The 21,056-nt window shown below is 39.1% G+C and overlaps 1 long non-coding RNA gene across 1 annotated transcript in view; it reads left to right on the top strand.

Moving 5' to 3' along the window:
- Positions 1–352: 352 nt before the first annotated feature.
- The window catches only part of LOC129628365 (uncharacterized), a 30,002-nt gene continuing 9,298 nt past the window's right edge, over positions 353–21,056 (top strand). The window contains exon 1 of the long non-coding RNA XR_008702794.1: positions 353–754. This is a non-coding gene — a long non-coding RNA (uncharacterized LOC129628365). The remainder of the gene's footprint in view (positions 755–21,056) is intronic.

Here is a 21,056-nt window from a genome sequence, read left to right as displayed (position 1 = left end):
GAGTTATTTCTCCACTCTTCTCCAGTAGCATATTGGGCACCTACCAACCTGGAGAGTTCATCTTTCAGTATCCTATCTTTTCTCCTTTTCATTCTGTTCTTGGGGTTCTAAAGGCAAGAATGCTTAAGTGATTTGGCATTCCCTTCTCCAGTGGACCATATTTTGTCAGAACTCTCCACCATGACCTGTCCACCTTGGGTGGCCCTATACAGCCCAACTCATAGTTTCATTGAGTTAGACAAGGCTGTGCCCATGTGATCAGATTGGTTAGTTTTCTGTGATTGTGGTTTTCAGTCTGTCTGCCTTCTGATGGAGAAGGATAAGAGGCTTATGAAAATTTCCTGATGGGAGAGACTGCCTGAGGGGGGAAACTGGGTCTTGTTCTGATGGGTAGGGCCAGGCTCAGTAAATCTTTAATCTCATTTTCTGTTGATGCCTGGATCTGTGTTCCTTCCTTGCTATCTACCTGGGGCCAAATTATGGTTTGGAGAAGGAAATGGCAATCCACTCCAGTATCCTTGCCTGGAAAATCCCATGGACAGAGGAGTCTGGTGGGCTACAGTCCATGGGGTCACAAGAGTCGGACATGAGTTAGTGACTAAACCACCACCACTAAACTATGGTGGAGGTAATGAAGATAATGGCCACCTTCTTCAAATGATCCCATGCATGCACTGCTACACTCACTGCCCCCAACCCGGCAGCAGGCCACCACCGACCCACACCTCTGCTGGAGACTCCTGGACACTCAAAGGTGAGTCAGGGTCAGTCTTTTGGGGGTACTGCTCTTTTTTGCTGGATTCTGGTGCATACAAGATTCTGTTTTTGCCCTCCAAGAGTCTTTCCCCCATTCCTATGTAAGATCTGACAGCTCTATGGTGGGGTTAATGGGACCTCCTCCAAGAAGGCTTATGCCATATTCAAGTCTGCTGTGTCAAGAGCCCTTGGCCCTGTGGCAGTCTACTGCTGACCTGTACCTCCACAGGAGATGCTCAAACACAGTTCTGTCTCAGTCTCTGTGGGGTCTATGGGTCCGGGTGCACAGGAGGTTTGTTTGAGCCCTCTGAGCATCTCTGGTAGGAGAAGGGTTAAATTCTATATGCAGATTTGCCCCTCCTACTGTCTTACTGGGGATTCTCTGACCTTTTAAGGGATATCTCCTCAAGGCTGCTCCAGTGAAGCACAGCCTGTGCTCCTGACCTTCGACATGGGGTATCTCCTCATTGCACCTCACTGCTCCAGGGCCACACAGTCACTGCTCTCTGCTCCAGCAAAAAGCAAAGGAGAAAAAGAAAGATATACCCATTTGAATGCAGAGTTCCAAAGAATAGCAAGGAGAGATAAGAAAGCCTTCCTCAGTGATCAGTGCAGAAAAAAAAAAAAAAAAAAAAGAGGCAAACAATAGAATAGGAAAGACTAAAGATCTCTTCAAGAAAATTAGAGATACCAAGGGAACGTTTTATGCAAAGATGGGCTCAATAAGGACAGAAATGGTATGGACCTAATAGAAGCAGAAGATATTAAGAAGTGGCAAGAATACACAGAAGAACTATACAAAAAAAAGATCTTCATGACCCAGATAATCACAATGGTGTGATGACTCACCTAGAATCAGACATCCTGGAATGTGAAGTCAAGTGGGCCTTAGGAAGCATCACTACAAACAAAGCTATTGGAGCTGATGGAATTCCAGTTGAGCTCTTTCAAATCTTGAAAGATGATGCTGTGAAAGTGCTGCACTCAATATGCCAGCAAATTTGGAAAACACAGCAGTGGCCACAGGACTGGAAAAGGTCAGTTTTCACCCCAATCTCAAAGAAAGACAATGCCAAAGAATGCGCAAACCACCACACAATTGCACTCATCTCATTCGCTAGTAAAGTAACTTCCATGAAATTCCGGATGTTCAAGCTGGTTTTAGAAAAGGCAGAGGATTCAGAGATCAAATTGCTGACACCCACTGGATCATTGAAAAAGAAAGAGAACTTCATAAAAACATCTATTTCTGCTTTATTGACTGTGCCAACGGCTTTGACTGTGTGGATCACCACAAACTGTGGAAAATTCTGAAACAGATGGGACTACCAGACCACCTGACCTGCCTCTTGAGAAATGTGTATGCAGGTTAGGAAGCAACAGTTAGAACTGGACATGGAACAACAGACTGGTTCCAAACAGGAAAAGGAGTATGTCAAGGCTGTATATTGTCACCCTGCTTATTTAACTTACATGCAGAGTACATCATGAGAGATGCTGGGCTGGAAGAAGCACAAGCTGGAGTCAAGATTGCTGGGAGAAATATCAGTAACCTCAGACATGCAGATGACACCACAGTTATTACAGAAAGCAAACTAAGAAAGAACTAAAGAGCTTTCTGATGAAAGTGAAAGAGGAGAGTGAAAAAATTGGCTTAAAGCTCAACATTCAGTAAACTAAGATCATGGCATCTGGTCCCATTACTTCATGGGAAATAGATGGGGAAACAGTGGCAGACTTTATTTTTGGGGGGCTCCAAAATCACTGCAGATGGTGACTGCAGCCATGATATTAAAAGGTGCTTACTTCTTAGAAGAAAAGTTATAAACAACCTAGACAGCATATTAAAAAACAGAGACTTACTTTGCCAACAAAGGTCCATCTTGTCAAGGCTATGGTTTTTCCAGTAGTCATGTATGGATGTGAGAGTTGGACTATAAATAAATCTGAAGGCCAAAGAATTGATGCTTTTGAACTGGTGTTGGAGAAGACTCTTGAGAGTCCCTTGGACTTCAAGGAGACCCAACGAGTCCATCCTAAAGGAAATCAGTCCTGAATATTCATTGGAAGCACTGATGCTAAAGCTGAAACTCCCATATTTTGGCTACCTGATTTGAGGATCTGACTCATTTGAAAGGACCCTGATGCTGGTAAGATTGAATGTGGGAGGAGAAGGGAACGACAGAGGATGAGGTGGTTGAATGGCATCATTGACTCAATGGACATGAGTTTGTGTAAACTCCGGGAGTTGGTGATGGATAGGGAAGCCTGTTGAGCTGCAGTCCATGGGGTTGCAAAGATTTGGACATGACTGAGAGACTGATCTGAACTAAACTAAGTGAGATTAAAACAAATATCCAAAAATGAGAAACCAAGAATGAATCCAAGACAAATAGCAGTACAAAATCAGGAAAATAATTATTAAAATAATGGAATATATAAATATACACATACAACCATGAGCAAAGTCAAAACAGTCCAACAAAAATAAAGTATAGTAGATTGACCCGGAGAACAAAGGAAATCAAAACTTAAATTTACCATTTAAGAACAAAACGAACTGAAGCACAAACTGGAATAGAAAACTAAAGCAAGTTGCCAGTTTGGGAATAAATCAATGAAAACAAAACTAACAAATATGTTGAGAAGAAAAGAAAGAAAGAATAGATATGCAATGTTAAATAGAGGTAGATGAAGAAGTTTTATATGCATTAAAGATTAGCTGCAAGGGGAAAAGGATAGTAAGAAAGGCAAACAAAGGAATAAATATATAAAAATATAATAGGTTTTAAAAAATTAAAAGTTAAAATTATTAAAAACAAACAAACAAACAACAAAAAAAAAACACAGAAGAAAGAAAAAAGGAAAAAAAGGAAAACTCCACAGAACTGCAAAAGTCCAACATAGAGGCAAAGGTTTATAACAACAAGAAAAAGTGTGACTGAATATACAGATGTACATAAACACCCATAAGCAAAATAAAAATATTCCAACAAAAATAAAGTTCAATAGATTGACCCAACAAACAAAGGGAACCAAAAATTAGTCTATCAGAACAAAACTAACTAAAGCACAAACTGGAAAACAAAACTAAAGCAAGGTGCCAATTGGGGAATAAAGCAATGAAAATAACATATATGTTGAGAGGAAAGGAAAGAAAAAAAAGAAAAGAATAGATATGCAAAGTTACATAGAGGTAGAAAAAGAAGATAGATAGATATATATATATATATATATATATATATATATATGACTAACTGCAAGGGGAAAAGAACATTAGGAAAGGCAAACAAAACAATAAATGTAGGGAAAACAATATGTTTGAAAATTAAAATTAAAAAAGAGAGAAAAAAAATGGAAAACTCCCCAGAACTGCAAAAGCCCAATGTAGAGGCAGAGGTTTTTAACAAAAATAAAAAAATGTGACTGGGGAAAAAAAAAACTCAAAAGCTTAATTAGATTTCATAGTGCGAATAAAATCGACACCTACAACAGATGGGGTTAAAAATGAGAAAAAAGGAAAAACATCCAAAAGAATCTACAGAGCAGGTCAAAACATAAGAATAATAAATGTTTTTCTTGAGTCACTGCTGTCAAGAGTCCTTTCCCTCGCTGGGATTCACAGTCCATCTATCCTCCCTAAGAGGCCCCCTAACACTGTGCTGATCTCTGGACCTGCTGTGGGGACAGCTCAGATTCCAATCTGGTCCCACTCTGCTGTGTTTTTGCCTCCAATGTCCACACCTATCAGAACTAGTGTGTTTTCTTTTGTGGGAGCTCTCAATGACTTTTTAGATACATAGACACAGAGTCTGCCTAGTTGATCATGTGGATTTAATCTGCAGCTTCTACATCTGGTGGGAGGGTTTTGGGTCTTCTTCCTTAGCCACCCTGCCCCTGGGTTTCAATTGTGGTCTTATTTCCACCTCTGCATGTGGGTCGTCCGCTGGGGTTTGCTCCTGAGCCTGCCCTGGAGAACTTGGGTTTGCCCCCGTGAGGGCCAGGTGTGAAGGTGGTGCAGCTGCTTGGGTTGCACTGGTTGTGGCAGCTGCAGGTACCCAGGGGAGTTGGTGGATAGGGCAGCAGGAAATATAGTGCTCTAGAAGGGTGTGGCAACAAGTATTGGCCAATACGCTCCAGTCTTCTTGCCTGGAGAATCTCCTTCCCTGACAGAAGCCTGGCAGGCCACAGTCTACAGGGTCTCATAGAATCGGACACTACCAAAGCAACCCTGTGCGCAGAGACACAAGACTTTTTTTTGCCTGTGGCAGTTCTGCCCCAGTGAGAGCTAAGCATGAAGGTGCCACAGCTTGTTTGGCTTGTGGGGACCCTGGAGGCTCCAAGTGTGCAGGGACATGGACTGCCTCTGCTGCAAGAGTTATGGCCCTATCAGAGTCTTTTTTTGAGCCTCTTGCAGCTGGTGATCAGAAGGCCTCTTTGGCCAGTCTTTCTCCATACCTCCACCCGTTAAGGCACTTAAAGGGCTTCTTTGCCTGGGGTCCTTCTCTGTTGTTTGGCATGTCAGGCACATACAGGGGGCCCCTAACTGGGATCCTACTCTGTAGATGAGCACGTGAGTCACTTAAAGGAGCACCCTGGGTGGGGTCCTACTCTGTAGTTCAGTGCGTCAGGCGTTTGATGGGCCAGCCTCCCTATTGTTCTGCTGCCGGTGCTGTCTTGTCAGGAGAGAGAGGCTATGGTGATGGCTCCACCCACTAAGTGTGACTCAGCGGTATCGCCTTGCTTCCATGGCTGCCAGGCTTTCTTCCACAGGCGTTTCCCACCACAATCTCCTGCCTCACATCTCTTCCACTCGTCTCTCCCCAGTCAACAGCAGCCCTTACCCAGGGAATGCCCCACAATCCCTAAACTCCTGCTCCCAGCCATTGTGCCTTCCAGGGGATCTCTATCCCTGTCTGGGGTATGTATGGCTGTGGCAAGAACTGTCTGATTCTCATTCCATTTAGGCTGCCACCAATCAGCTGTTTCACGCTCAGCCTTAAATGCTTCTCCTCTCACTCAGACAATTGCCCCAGTGTGGGGATCAGACCCCTGCTTCAGTTGTCCCACCCACTGAGGGCAGGTCCAGTCCTACTAACACTCCTGTTTTTCCCCTAGTTTTGTTTTTCCCCTAGTTTCTTGGGTCTATATATTCTTTTCCACTGGTCAGGTACTCCTGTCTGCGCTCAGCTGGTGTTCTGCATGCACTTCTGTTTCTGAAGGTGTATTCCTGATGTATCCATGGAGAGAGATGTACTCCACGTCCACCTACTCCTCTGCACATCTTGTTCTCTCCCAAACATTTGCTTTTTAAGCATAGATTCAGAGCTGTGGTGGAGTCTGAACATGAGTAGTGGTGGTATATGGATTAAATGTTTAATGATATTAGAATGGTAGTATAAGAACATTTTTGTATACATAAATGTATTATATATATATATTTATTTATTTATATATTATATGATGTGATTCAGAAGAGTCTTGTGTTCTTCCAGTTTTTAACGATATATTATGAACATGTGATCTCTGGATAGTTAAGATATTGCTGTAATATGACATTTCACTTAAAGCTAGCTGGTTAGGTTTCCAGGAAGTCATGATGGAGGAAACAGTTAAAAATTGCTTATTGAAGAGTATTCAAATACCCAAAACTCCTAAAGAGTTTTTTTTCTCTAACTTGCTAGAAGGGGGATTACTTAACAAAGCTGGAAAGAATCACTTCAAAGTGAATTTCCAACAGTTTACTGACTCAGGCCATTACAAAATAACCTCAACTATTAGTAAGCTAAGCTCAGTTACATTCCCTCTTATTTCACCTTTGAATTGTTCTTGAGGCATTGCTGATTCTCTGGACAGCATTGCCAATACAGTTTAGCTAAGTGTGAGGCCTGCTCATCAGCATCCTAACTCTGTTTTGCTAAGAATTTGGAGAATAATTACTCCCCAGAGGTTGCAGCCTGCCCTGTGCAATATGTGCTGAGCAATCTGACTAGAAATTCTGATAGATCCAAGCCTGGTCTCCTGCCAACTCAAACAGTAGGAAGATTCTTGGATCCTAGAGTGTTTCAGGAATACAAAGCCAAGCAAGATCTTCTGGATACTTTCCTATGATTTTAGATTGTAAAAGCAGTGGGTTCCTTGAACATAATAGTTTATGGAAGAATTGAAAAGTTCTGCCTAAATTTACTCTTTTTCATTTTCCAACATAATGCAGGCTATTGGAGCTAAGGGACTTCAAGTTGCAGCCATACCGTTGCATTAAACTGTGTCATTTTCAATAGGACACAAGTAATGGAACTTAATATGACATACCAGATAGAGATATCTGTGTTGGCTGGCAACCTGTATGTAACTACTGATAGCATATAAATAGGTCCAATAAATTAGACAAAACTTTTGAAAAACATAACAGTGAAATCCATATTCTCATTGAAAACATATAGATAAAAAATACAAAACCAAATAAAATACTTGACTTTTTAGTTGATATACAGATATGTTGTACTTATAACAACCTTAGTATTCATTTAAAATATTAAAATAACACACAGATGTGTACAAGAATACTAAATTATTATTGAATTATTCTAATTGTTGAGATTATTTTAGTATTGGATTGCTTAAAGTTAGCTAAATAAAATATCTTTTAAGAAGAATATGCTAATTATTGAATAAGAAGGAAATTTTGTGATGAAAGAAGAAAATAAAGACTCTAGCTTGTAAGTTGTCTATTAGAATCATTAATAAAATCTTTATATATGTATTTATCTGCTTTTATATTTGATGTACAATATTATATGAGTTACAGGTGTCCAATAGAATGATCTGAAAATTTTAAAGTCTTATGTAAAGTAAAAATGAGCAACCTACATAAGATCTTTCAAAACAAGCCTAAGACATAGTAGGATAATGTAGCTGCTGCTGCTGCTGCTAACTCACTTCAGTTGTGTCTGACTCTGTGCGGCCCCATAGACAGCAGCCCACCAGGCTTCCCTGTCCCTGGGATTCTCCAGGCAAGAACACTGGAGTGGGTTGCCATTTCCTTCTCCAGTGCATGACAGTGAAAAGTGAAAATGAAGTCACTCAGTCGTGTCTGACTCCTAGCGACCCCATGGACTGCAGCCTACCAGGCTCCTCCGTCCATGGGATTTTCCAGGCAAGAGTACTGGAGTGGGTTGCCATTGCCTTCTCTGGATAATGTAGTATATAACCTTAAAATACTAGTAAATACTAGTAAAATAGAAATCATTTATTTTAGAAACTTTTAGCACATTATTAGGAATTAATTGGCATGCCAAATTTTTACGTCACATGTTAAAAAACTTGGGGTAACTGGAAATGATCATATTTTAAAATTATTTCTGACTAGAGACTAAATTCTAGGCTTATTCATTTGGTATAAAAGAATCTCTTATTTAACAACATTTTATTGAACTTTTACTTAATGTGGCACTGCCACAATGCCCAGAAATGACAGTGGCGGCTATGGATAAGAGGTTTCTGCTCTTTTATATCCTTTTATTCACATGACTGCTTATGTATATTCACAACCGTTTCCTCTATGAAATGATACAGTCTTCTGCTATGATGCTATATCTCCAAATACATTAAGTGATTGAGGACATTTTCAGAGGAGTTTATTGGCGTCAGGAGGGGAAAGAGAGGTTCATCTTGAAGAATAGTCTACGTGAGGGAAGGAGAGTTGAACAAACAGTGACTTACTGAAATGTTCTTAAGTAAAACTGTTTTTCTGCTCTAAGGCCCTAATGGCTAAAATATTATAAAATGGATCTTGTAGAAAAAGATGAGACATTTAAACACTGGTGACTACATGCAACTCTAATGTGTTAAGTTACTCACCTCTCCTTCAAGCAGACTTTTTGACTTGAGTTTCATTGACTCTATTTTCAGACTTATTTATTTGTCTAAGCCAATTATGGCACTCCATCTATCTTACCAATGATAGCTCAGAAGACTTGGCTTAAAGCAAATGACATATGTTATTCCCTGTTGATTATTATTGGTCCACAAGTAGGCACGTAGTTTACATTAGCTCAAACTAACTGAAGAGAAGCATTTTTATTCTATGGTTAAGCAAACAGCTACCTCTGTCCACTGACTGTTAAGAGAGAATCTGTTCTTCCTGATGCTGCAGCCATTTTCAGTTACGAGAGTAGCCAATCTGAAGGAAAAACCAAAAGAAGCACGGAGTCTATAATTGTTTAATGTCATACTATGTGTGAAAAAGCAAATTTCCTCACCTTTATCATTTTAAGCTGGGTTTTCTATAATTTGAGGCTAAAAGAATCCTGAATCAATTATTAACAGTTAAGAGTTTTCTTAGAGCCCAGTTCTGTTTGACTTTTAATTTAGTTACCTTTCATTGTCCTTGAAATACATAGACTATATATTCAATGACATGGTAAAATAGCTAGTTCTAACCTAGGATCCCACATTTTGTTTTCATATTTGTCAAGTAATTGACCGAATATCTAAAAACAAACAAACAAACAAACAAAAAACAAAACAGTAAGCACGTGAATGGCTTACTACTCAGGAAAGTTAAAGTGTTAGTCCCTCAGTTGTGTCTGACTCTGTGACCCTATGGACTGTAGCCTGCCAGGCTGCTCTCTCCATGGAATTTTCCAGGCAAGAATACTTGAGTAGGTAGCCATTCCTTTCTCCAGGGGATCTTCTGGACCCAGGGTTCGAATCAGGATTTCCTCATTGCAGGCAGATTCTTTACCCTATGAGCTTAGGGGACATGTCCAAATTTTAGAGTTGTCTTTAGAAAATCTCAGCTCAGCTCAGTTCAGTCACTCAGTTGTGTCTGACTCTTTGCGACTCCCATGGACGGCAGCACACCAGGCTTTCTGTCCATCACTAACCCTCAGAGCTTGTTCAAACTTGTGTCCATCACGCTGGTGATGTCATCCAAACATCTCATCCTCTGTTGCCCCTTCTTCTCCTGCCTTCAATCTTTCCCAGCATCAGTCTTTTCTAAGGAGTCAGTTCTTCGCATCAGGGGGCCAAAGTGTTGGAATTACAGTTTCAACATCAGTCCTTCCAATGAATATTCAGGACTGATTTCCTTTAGAATGGACTGGTTTGATCTCCTTGAAGTCCAAAGGACTCTCAAGAGTCTTTTCCAACACCACAGTTCAAAAGCATCAATTCTTCGCTGCTTAGATTTCTTTATAGTCCAAGAAAAAACTGAAGCCTTGACTAGACAGACCGTTGTCAGCAAAGTAATGTATCTGTTTTTTTTAATAGGCTGTCTAGTTTGGTCATAGCTTTTCTTCCAAGGAGCAAGCCTCTTTTAATTCCACAGCTGAAATCACTATCTGCAGTGATTTTGGAGCCTCCAAAAATAAAGTATCTCACTGTTTCCATTGTTTCCCTTTCTACTTGCCATGAAGTGATGGGACAAAATGCCATGATCCTAGTTTTCTGAACATTGAGTTTTAGTCCAACTTTTTAACTCTCCTCTTTCACTATCATCAAGAGGCTCTCTAGTTCCTCTTCTCTTACTGCCATATGGGTGGTTTCATCTGCATATCTGAGGTTATTAATATTTCTCCTGGCAATCTTGATTCCTGCTTGTGTTTCATTCAGCCCAGTATTTTGCATGATGTACTTTGCATATAAGTTAAATAAGCAGGGTCACAATATACAGCCTTGACGTACTCCTTCCCTGATTTGGAACCAATCTGTTGTTCCATGTCCTGTTCTAACTGTTGCTTCCTGACCTGCATATAAATTTCTCAGAAGGCAGATAAGGTGGTCAGGTATTCCCATCTCTCTTGGAATTTTCAGTTTGTGGTGATCCACACAGTCAAAGGCTTTGGCATAGTCAATAAAGCAGAGGAAAATGTTTTTCTTGAACTCTCTTGCTTTTTCAGTGATCCAGCGGATGTTAGCAATTTGATCTCTGGTTCCTCTACCTTTTATAAATCCAGCTTGAACATCTGGAAGTTCATGGTTCATGTACTATTGAAACATGGCATGGAGAATTTTGAGCATTTCTTTACTAGCATATCATGAGTGCAATTGTGTGGTAGTTTGTACATTCTTTGGCATTACTTTTCTTTGGGAATGGAATAAAACCGAACTTTTCCAGTCCTGTGGCCACTGCTGAGTTTTCCAAATTTGTTGGCATACTGAGTGCAGCACTTTCACAGCATCATCTTTTAGGATTTGAAATGGCTCAACTGGACTTCCATCACCTCCACTAGCTTTGTTCATAGTGATGCTTCCTAAGGCCCACTTGACTTCTCATTCCAGGATGAATATTCACCTGGCTCTAGGTGAGTGTTCACATAATCGTGGTTATCGGGGTCATGAAAATCTTTTTTGTACAGTTTTTCTGTGTATTCTTGCCACCTCTTCTTAATATCTTCTGCTACTGTTAGATCCATACCATTTCTGTCCTTTATTGTGCCCATCTTTGCAGGAAATGTCCCCTTGTATCTCTAATTTTTTGAAGAGATCGCTAGTCTTTCCCACACTGTTGTTTTCCTCTATTTCTTTGCATTGATCACTGAGGAAGGCTTTCTTATCTCTCCTTGCTAAACTTTGTAGCTCTGCATTTAAATGGGTATACTTTTCCTTTTCTCCTTTACCTTTCTCTACTCTTCTTTTCTCAGTATGGCCTCATCAGACAACCATTTTGCCTTTTTGCATTTCTTTTTCTTGGGGATGGTCTTGATCACTGCTTCCTGTACAAACCTCCATCCATAGTTCTTCACAGACTCTGTCTATCAGATAATCCTTTGAATCTACTTGTCACTTCCACTGTATAATCGTAAGGGATTTGATTTAGGTCATATTTGAATGTCCTAGTGGTTTTCCCTACTTTCTCAAATTTAAGTCTGAATTTGGAAATAAGGAGTTCATTATCTGAGCCACAGTCAGCTTCCGGTCTTGTTTTTTCTAACTGTACAGAGTTTTTCCTCCTTTGGCTGCAAAGAATATGCTCTAGCTAATTTTGGTATTGACCATCTGGTGATGTCCATGTACAGAATTTTCTCTTGTACTGTTGGAAGAAGGTGTTTGCTATGACCAGTGTGTTTGCTTGCCAAAACTCTGTTAGCATTAGCCTTGCTTCATTTTGTTCTCCAAAGCCAAATTTGCCTGTTACTTAAGGTATTTCTTGACTTCCCACTTTTGCATTCCAGTCCTCTATAAATGAAAAGGACATCTTTTGGGGACATTAGTTCTAGAAGTTCATGTAGGTCTTCATAGAATCTTTCAACTTCAGCTTCTTCAGGATAATTGTTTGGGGCATAGAATTGTATTACTGTGATATTGTGTGGTTTGCCTTGGAAATAAACAGAGAACATTTGGTCATCTTTGAGATTGCATCCAAGTACTGCATTTCGGACTCTTTTGTTGACTATGGTGGCTACTCCATTTCTTCTAAGGGATTCTTGCCCACCGTAGTAGATATAATGATCATCTGAGTTAAATTTGCCCATTCCAATCCATTTTAGTTCACTGATTTCTAAAATGTCATTGTTCACTCTTGCCATCTCCTGTTTGACCTCTTCCAATTTACCTTAATTTATGGACCTAACATTCCAGGTTTCTATGCAATATTGTTCTTTACAGCATCAGACTTTACTTCCATCACCAGTCACATCCACAACTGGGTGTTGTTTTTGCTTTGGCTCCCTCTCTTCACTCTTTCTGGAGTTATGTCTCCACTCCTACCATTAGCATATTGGACACCTACCAACCTGGGGAGTTCATCTTTCAGTGTCCTATTATTTTGCCTTTTCATACTGGTCATGGGGTTCTCAAGGCAAGAATACTGAAGTGGTTTGCCATTCCCTTCTCCTGTGGACCACATTTTGTCAGATCTCTCCACTATGACCTGTCTGTCTCGGTTGGCCCTAAACAGCATGGCTCATAGTTTCATTGAGTTAGACAAGACTGTGGTCCATGTGATCAGATTGTTTAGTTTTCTGTAATTGTGATTTTCAGTCTGTTTGTCCTCTGAAGGATAAGGATAAGAGGCTTATGGAAGCTTTCTGATAGGAGAGACTGACTTGAGAAAATAAAAGTCATGTAAAATAAGAGCAAAGGTGTATTTTTCAAACATGCAGTTGGAGATTTAACTCAAACTGGCATATATTGAACAAAATCTTTGTAGTTTTGTCAGTGTTTTGGGCTCTCCTACATGACAGTGGGAAAATCACCTGAAAATGGAGTTAATTATCACAGTGGAGGGAACTAACTTTGGTTTAGGAGAGGTTAGAGAGAACTATTTGAAAGAAATCATATGATGAACAAAAGATAAATTCATAATAGGATACCTTTGGATTGTAAATAAAAAGAGAATAAACTGAGCCTGAATTTTTGGAAAATTCTTAGAGGTACTTAAGACACATTTCATTTCCTTCTGAACTTGTCATAGTAATTGTATTTAATTAACTAATATTTGTGTGGACTGATACTAATTTTGTCATCACCATGAAAAAGAAAATAGTTGAAGATTCCATGTGTATGGGCTTCCCTGATAGCTCAGTTGTTAAAGAATCTGCCTGCAATGCAGGAGATCCAGTTGAATTCCTGGGTTGGGAAGATCCACTGGAGAAGGGATAGGCTACCTGGTTCAGTGTTCTTGGGCTTCATTGTGGCTCAACTGGTAAAGAATCTTCCTGTAATGCAGGAGACCTGGGTTTGATCCCTGGATTGGGAAGATCCCCTGGAGAAGGGAAAGGATACCCACTCCAGTATTCTGGCCCAGAGAATGCCATGAACTATATAGTCGATGGGGTCACAAAGAGGCAAACACGACTAATAGACATTATCTATAAACTTGTGAAATATAGATTGTGTTGCTACAACAAAAGGCAGATTAACCTGAACAAGATAAGTGTTCATTCCTTTTTCTCATAGAGCAGTTAATGTATAAGTAGTCCAGGCTGCTATAATGGCTCCAATTGTCACGAATCCAGGTTCTTTTCTTTTTAAATATTCTATCTGCAGTACCTCACTTATGAGCTTAAAATGCTGCTCCAGCTCTTGCTATTATATCTGACTTGATAACAATATGAGGCTTTAAAAGATCCAACACGATTTCAAAGTTATGTGGGCCAATACATTTCCTTTTTGAACTGGGTTATTTTTAGTTGTGTTTCTTCTATTTGCAGTTGAAAGAATTCTAGTTCATTCAGGCTCTCAGTTATCTATAAGATAACTTGCAAGCTTCTAACCTTGAAACATTAAATCCCTTCATAATCTGGCCTCATCCTGGCCCTCTAGTCTGATGGCTATAAACCCCTGCCATGTATGTAGTATTATAGTGATACAACAAATTATCAGGAATTTCCCATACATAGCATGGTTATTCTGTTCTCTGTTTCTCCTCTTTTTCCATGCTGGGAATGCCCAATTCTCCACACCTGCCTTTAACTCATTATCTCCCACTCATCATCTGAGATTGGTCTGAGGGATCACTTCCTTCATCAATCTTCCTCTGTGCTTGCAGACAGAGTACCCCTACTCTCTTCCCTTAATGACAACCTACAAGTGTCTCAAACATTGCATCTACTGTAGTGTGCTGTATTATTTATTTTTTTACTCTAAATTATGGGCTACAATGACTTATAGTCATTCTTTCATTTCAATCCCAACACACGTTCTTCCCAAAGTAGAAGTTTAATAAAAATAATTGAATAAATGAACTACATAATGAAAATACAGAACTTGAAACTGTCAATTTAATAACCCTGTCTGCAAGATTTATTTTTGTAAAAAAATGGAGTGGAAGCTAAAACACCAGAATTGAGTTTGACTTTATAATTTACTTTTTTCCCCCCGAACCCAGTCTTTTTGTCTGATTGTGTTCATGTTTTCACAATAGGACACTTCCCTATGGATATTAGCATTCGCTTCACTCCTTATTCACTTCTGCTTAGGCATAGAAAGGTGACTAAGATGGTGAATTTGGGAGAAGGAATGATAGTGGATCTGTTCTTATTGACCCCTTCTTAACTCACTTTGACATGTGCCAACCTGCAGGCATCAGATGTTTAGATTTGCTTTCTGTCATGTGCTATAATGCCCTGCCTTTTTAGAGGAGTCCTGCAATTGGTTCACTATTTGAATGACCATGTGTGTAATTATATATCATTTAGCAGTGAAATATTAACCAGCCTGTTTAGCCACAGACTAAGACCCATCTTCCAATGTTGTGTGTCCATATCTGAATGTTCTAGATTAGCAAAAGAGAGATTACGAGTCGCCAGTCCAGGTTCGATGCACGATACTGCATGCTTGGGGCTGGTGCACTGGGACAACCCAGAGGGAGGGTATGGGGAGGGAGGAGGGAAGAGGGTTCAGGATGGGGAACACAGGTATACCTGTGGCGGATTCATTTCGATATTTGGCAAAACTAATACAATATTGTAAAGTTTAAAAATAAAATAAAATTAAAAAAGAAAAAAAAAAAAGAGAGATTCTCAACAATCTCAATATTCTCCCAATTAGTAAAATAATTTATGCTTGGAGTTTGTAAAATTTTAATTGCATGTGCCTGGCATTATGTAAATGTTAAGATAATTAAATTAATAATACATATTTCACAACCTCAGGGAATTCTCATCTAGGGAAAATGTGCATCTTTCCAAACACATGAGTTATACAACATTAGTATTCTATAAGAATATTAGGGACCCTCCAACCTAACTGATCATTGGGAAAGGTCTAATAACTAAAGAACCTCTAGTCATTCCCTCCTCCAGGGGATCTTCCTGACCCAAAGATTGAATCTGGGTCTCTTGCATTGCAGGCAGATTCGTTACCATCTGAGCCACTAGGGAAGCCCCCTTATAAATAATAGAGATACTCATTAAGACTCTCTGGGGGTGGGGATTTAGAATCCACTCTTTTTGTTTGCTTGCTTGTTTGCTTATGATACATCCAAGTGATTATCACTATCAATATTTTACTAAATTCTGGGAACTATTAATTGAATTGCTCACCATAGTCAACATCCAAGACCTCCATTGACTGACAATACCGCCAGCCTGTGATAACTCACAGGACTTTGGGGTTTATATAATGAATTAGGGGAGTGTTATAGACTTTTACACAGAAGTGCTAGTATCCAGTGAGATGTCCATTGGTCTCACACATAGCACATATGTGTGTACAGGCATGTATGCACACAGATGGAAAGTGAAACTGAAGTCACTCAGTCATGACCAACTCTTTGTGACCCCATGGACTGTAGACTGACAGGCTTCTCCATCCATGAGATTTTCCAGACAAGAATACTGGAGTGGGTTGTTGTCTCCTTTTCTAGGTGATCTTCCTGATCCAGGGATTGAACCTGCAGACAGACTCTTTACCGTCTGAGCCACCAGGGAAGCCCTGATAGACACACACTTATTGGTGGATGTCTAAAAGATTCTTGGTGGCTCAGACAGTAAAGCATCTGTCTACAATGCGGGAGACCTGGGTTCAATCCCTGGGTTGGGAAGATCCCCTGGAGAAGGAAATGGCAATCCACTCCAGGACTATTGCCTGGAAAATCCCATGGACAGAGGAGCCTGGTAGGCTACAGCCCATGGGGTCTCAAAGAGTTGGACATGACTGAGTGACTTTACTATGTCACTATAAGAGATTCTTGTAGTCAAACACATTTGGAACTACTGGGAATAAATTAAGTCAAAGAATTTCAACAGATTTATTGGAGAATTAGTATCTTGAAGTGCATTGTGAGTCTCCAAGAGCTGGTTAAGGTCTCTCTAATTTCCATTTATACTATATCCTGAAATCTTATTTAATTGGAATACATTTGGGGCATAAGCATTTGTATATGCAAAAATTTACTATGAATTATTATATTATTATGTAATATTATACACCTATAAACTATTTTCATGTCAGATTTGGTCAAAATAATATATTAAACCCATTACAGAAATTGGCAACAAAATTTTCAAAACTGAAATTTTTTGTTTTGTGTTACTTAGCATTAATCGATTTCCATAAATTGTAACAAATTATGGAAATAAGATAATGAGCCATAAAATATTAATACTAAATCATACAGAAATGATTCATAGAATAGCATGAGTTAGGGTCAGGCTTTTTTCAGTAAAGGAGATTTTGCCAAACTTGCTCAATTATTTGCTTAAAGGATTTTGTAGTCTATCAGCTGTTTTCCAAGTTAGAACTAAAGTCTCCAAGCTACAACATAGAAATATTCAGGATCACCATTTTTAAACACTTGACACATTATATAATAAGGGCAGATGGGTAACTAGAATCCTGGGGAAATGAAACAAAACATGAATCTGATATTCCATCTTCTGAAATGCATTCTTTTAGTCTTATTTTTCTCCTTTTAATTCTTTCCATTCACTGATTCCGGAGCAATTTAAATTGTTTCCAACTATGGTAAGTGAAGGCAAGTATAAAAATCTATACAGAAGTTAAATGTAAAAATCTATACAAAAGTTAAATGTATAAATTAAGCATAAGAATATAAAAAAGACAACTTTTTTTCTTAGAGATTCAGTTTATCAATTCCTTTTTAGCCATTACCACTTTTCCTCCAATTACTTTATCAGTTTCTTATCTTGAAATATTGACCCAAGGGAGCAAAACACACACTCAAAGAGCTGGCTATTTAATAAATTGAGAGAAGGAAAAAATAAGAAAAATTTAAATTTCTATGATAATGGCTCATTTAGGACTGTTACATAAAACTTTTGATTCAGAATCCTTGGGATCATAAAATATTTACATATAATGATACCTAGAAAAATTTTACTAAACAAACATATTAGAATACAGTATTTCAGACATCAGATTAGAAGATTAGAATAAAAAACAGTTTCTTCCTGAAAGTCAGGAACTGAAAAAGACTGTAAAACAGTCTCTGCTCAACCTCCATTAAACATATAAAATGGAGTAGAAAAAAAAATTATGGCTATTATTTATTAGAGCCATGGAAGCCCTTAACATTTCACTAATGAGAATAGAATCTGCAGAATTATTGCAATAAACTCTGCATTCTAAAATGCCATTGATTCTACAATGCACCAGTTCATAACTATCTGGTTTTGTGTGGATTAGGAGATATAAATTATATACATTAATTACCTTAATACCCCTGTTTTACAACATTATAATGTGGAAGAAAAAAATGCATGAATAGAATAAGACTTTCTAAACCTTATCGGTACCCAAATCCATTGCAGATATGTTAACCAATGTTGTATTCTTAATGTTGGATAAGGCAAAATTTAAAAGCTTTTGAAATATAACTAACAGAGTACAAGGCCAGAGCAAAGTTATTAGTTTATTAGGTTCTAAACAAGTATTTATTGAAACAGGGAAAAATTATTACAAGGAAACAGTGATTGCACATCTCTAGGCAATGTAATATTAATATGGTACAGACAATTGATAAAGAATACAGAATTCAGTGTCAATAGAACTGCAGAAAAAAATATTTTCATGTTTCTGCACAGTTAGGGTTTTTCAAAAGAAAAAAAAAAAAGGAAAGTGAAATCCCAGCTAAGAACACACTTTAGAAGTTAAAAGGTGATTGAAAATCTAGAAAATCTTTGTAGAGTCGTAACAATTTTCCTTCGCAGAGCTCAAAGGGTGATAAAACTCTCAGTCAATGGACTGTATACTAGAGACTTTTCCGTTCTCTTTCCAGAGATTAGTTTACCTTTAGGAGATTGTATTTGCCACTCTCTCTCAAGAGAGGGGGAAGAGATTTGATTAATCCAGGATTCAATAGCACTAATAATAATAATAATAAGTACATGAAGGGTCTAGCTGGTTCTCACTGCATCACAGTAAAAGGAAGAAGAAGAAGCAAGGTGAACAATGCAGCTGTGCCTGTAAGTAAAAATAACAGTTTAATCTTGACTGAAAAAAACCTATGTTTTATTTCAAGCTAAAATAACTAGAGATATTTTAGCAAAATTGTTGCACCTCCAGTTGTTTGTTCATTCTATTCTTTATTTCACTCCAATAATTTATTGGGGGGAAGGAATAGCTAGGAAGTTTGGGATGGACATGTACACACTGCTATATTAAAGTAGATGTCCACTATATTTAAAGTGGATAACGATCAAGGACCTACTGTATAGCAAAAGGAAGTCTGTGCAATGTTATATGGCAGCCTGGATGGAAGGGGTGTTTGGAGGAAAATGGATACTTTCATATTTATGGCCGTGTACCATTATTTGTTAATTGGCTATTGTTGTTTAATCGCTAAGTCTAACCGGAGTCTTTTGCTATCTCATGGACTTTAGCCCGCCAGGTTCCTCTGTACAGAATAAAAAGTTTAAAAGAGAGAGGAAAAAAAAAAAAAATCTAGCATCTAGGACAGTACAAACACACAAAAAGAAAACATGAAGCAACTTTGAAAGATTTTACATGTGAGTACCCACAACATAGATTCTAAGTTTACCATATCCATCCCCTTATTCATTCCATCCAGGTGATAATCCATCTAATATTTTTAATTTTGCTTTTAAAAGTAAATTGCAGATATTAACACACTTCTGTCTAAATACTTTAGCATGAATTACCACTAGAGTTTAATAATTTACTGGCATGTATGTGTGTGTGCTAAGTTGCTTCAGTTGTGTCTAGTTCTTTGTGACCCTATGGACTGTAGCCCTTCAGGCTCGTCTGTCCATGGAATTTTCCAGGCTAGAATACTGGGCTGGGTTGCCATGCCCTCTTTCAGGGGATCTTCCTGACCCAGGGATCAAACCTGCATCTCCCACAGCTCTTGCATTGCAGGCATATTCTTTACTGCTGAGCCACCAGAGAAGCCCTGACTTACTGGCATTTAAATATTTATTTACAGCTTATTTTTTTATCATGAAATTTATCCACAGTGCTCATCCCAAATATTAAATTTTTCTCTGCCAAGCTTTGACAGTTTACATGCAGTCCTGTAACCCACACCACTATTAAAGTATATTAACATCTCCCAGAAAGTTCCCTCAGGCCCTTTTCTTGCCAATTGCTGCTCTCACCCCTCAAGGAAATCCCTGTTATTTTTCTGTCGTTGATAATCATGACTGTTTTCAAACTTTATATACACAATATGTATTCTTTTAAAATTTAGTTCTCTCAGTGTAAGTTTCCTGAGGATTACTCATATTCCTGCAGGTAGCAATAGTTTATAACTTATTGTTGTTGTTTTTGGGCTCTCTTTCATTATCTAGGTATATCTAGGTATATCCAAACGCAAAGGAGAAGTCCCAGCAAGATGGTAGGAGGGGCGAAATCATGTTTAGAATCAAACCCCATACCAGCCAAAGATGCTCAGAGGGCTCAAACAAAACCTTGGGAGCATCAAGACCCAGAGACCCACAGAGACTGAGACAGAACTATGTTTGAGTGTCTCCTGTGGGGTATGGGTCAGCAGTGGACTGCTTCAGGTGCAGGGGATCTGGGTGTAGCAGACCTGGGTATGGCATAAGCCCTCTTGGAGGAGATCACCATTAACCCCACCACAGAGCCACCAGAACTTACACAGGACTGGGAAACAGACTCTTGGAGGGAACAAATAAAATCTTCTGCATAACAGGGCCTAGGAGAAGGGAGCAGTGAGTCCACAAGAGACTGACCCAGACTTGCCCATGAATGTCCAGGACTCTCTGGCAGAGGCATGGGTTGGTGGTGGCCTGCTGCAGGGTTGCTACACACTGAGTGCAGCAGTGTGTGAATGGGACTTTTTGAAAAAGTTCACCAATATCTTCATTAACTCTATCAGTTTGGCCTCAGGTCAAACAACAGGGAGGGGACTCAGCCCCACCCATTAACAGAAAATTGGAGTAAAGAGTTCCTGAGCATGGCCCCACCCATCAGAACAAGACCCAGTTGTCCCCTCAGTCAGTTTCTCCCATCAGGAAATTTTCATAAGCCTCTTATCCTCCTCCATCAGAGGGCAGACAGAATGAAAACCACAAAAACAGAAAACTAACCAATATGATCACATGGACCACAGCCTTGTCTAACTCAATGAAACTATGAGCCATGCTGTGTAGGGCTACTCAAGACAGATGGGTCATGGTGGGGTGTTCTGACAAAACATGGTCCACTGGAGAAGGGAATGACAAGCCACTTCAGTATTCTTGCCTTGAGAACCCAATGAGCAGTATAAAAAGGCAAAAAGGACACTGAAAGATGAACTCCCCAGGTTGGTAGGTACACAGTATGCTACAGGAGATCAATGGAGAAATAACTCGAGAAAAAATGAAGAAAGAAAGAGAATGAGTCGCTCAGTCGTGTCCGACTCTTTGCAA

This window comes from Bubalus kerabau, chromosome 15 (assembly GCF_029407905.1).
Source record: "Bubalus kerabau isolate K-KA32 ecotype Philippines breed swamp buffalo chromosome 15, PCC_UOA_SB_1v2, whole genome shotgun sequence".
Classification (NCBI taxonomy): Eukaryota; Metazoa; Chordata; class Mammalia; order Artiodactyla; family Bovidae; genus Bubalus; species Bubalus kerabau.
The sequence above is the reverse complement of the archived record's forward strand: the minus strand, read 5'-3'. Positions and strand labels throughout refer to the sequence as shown.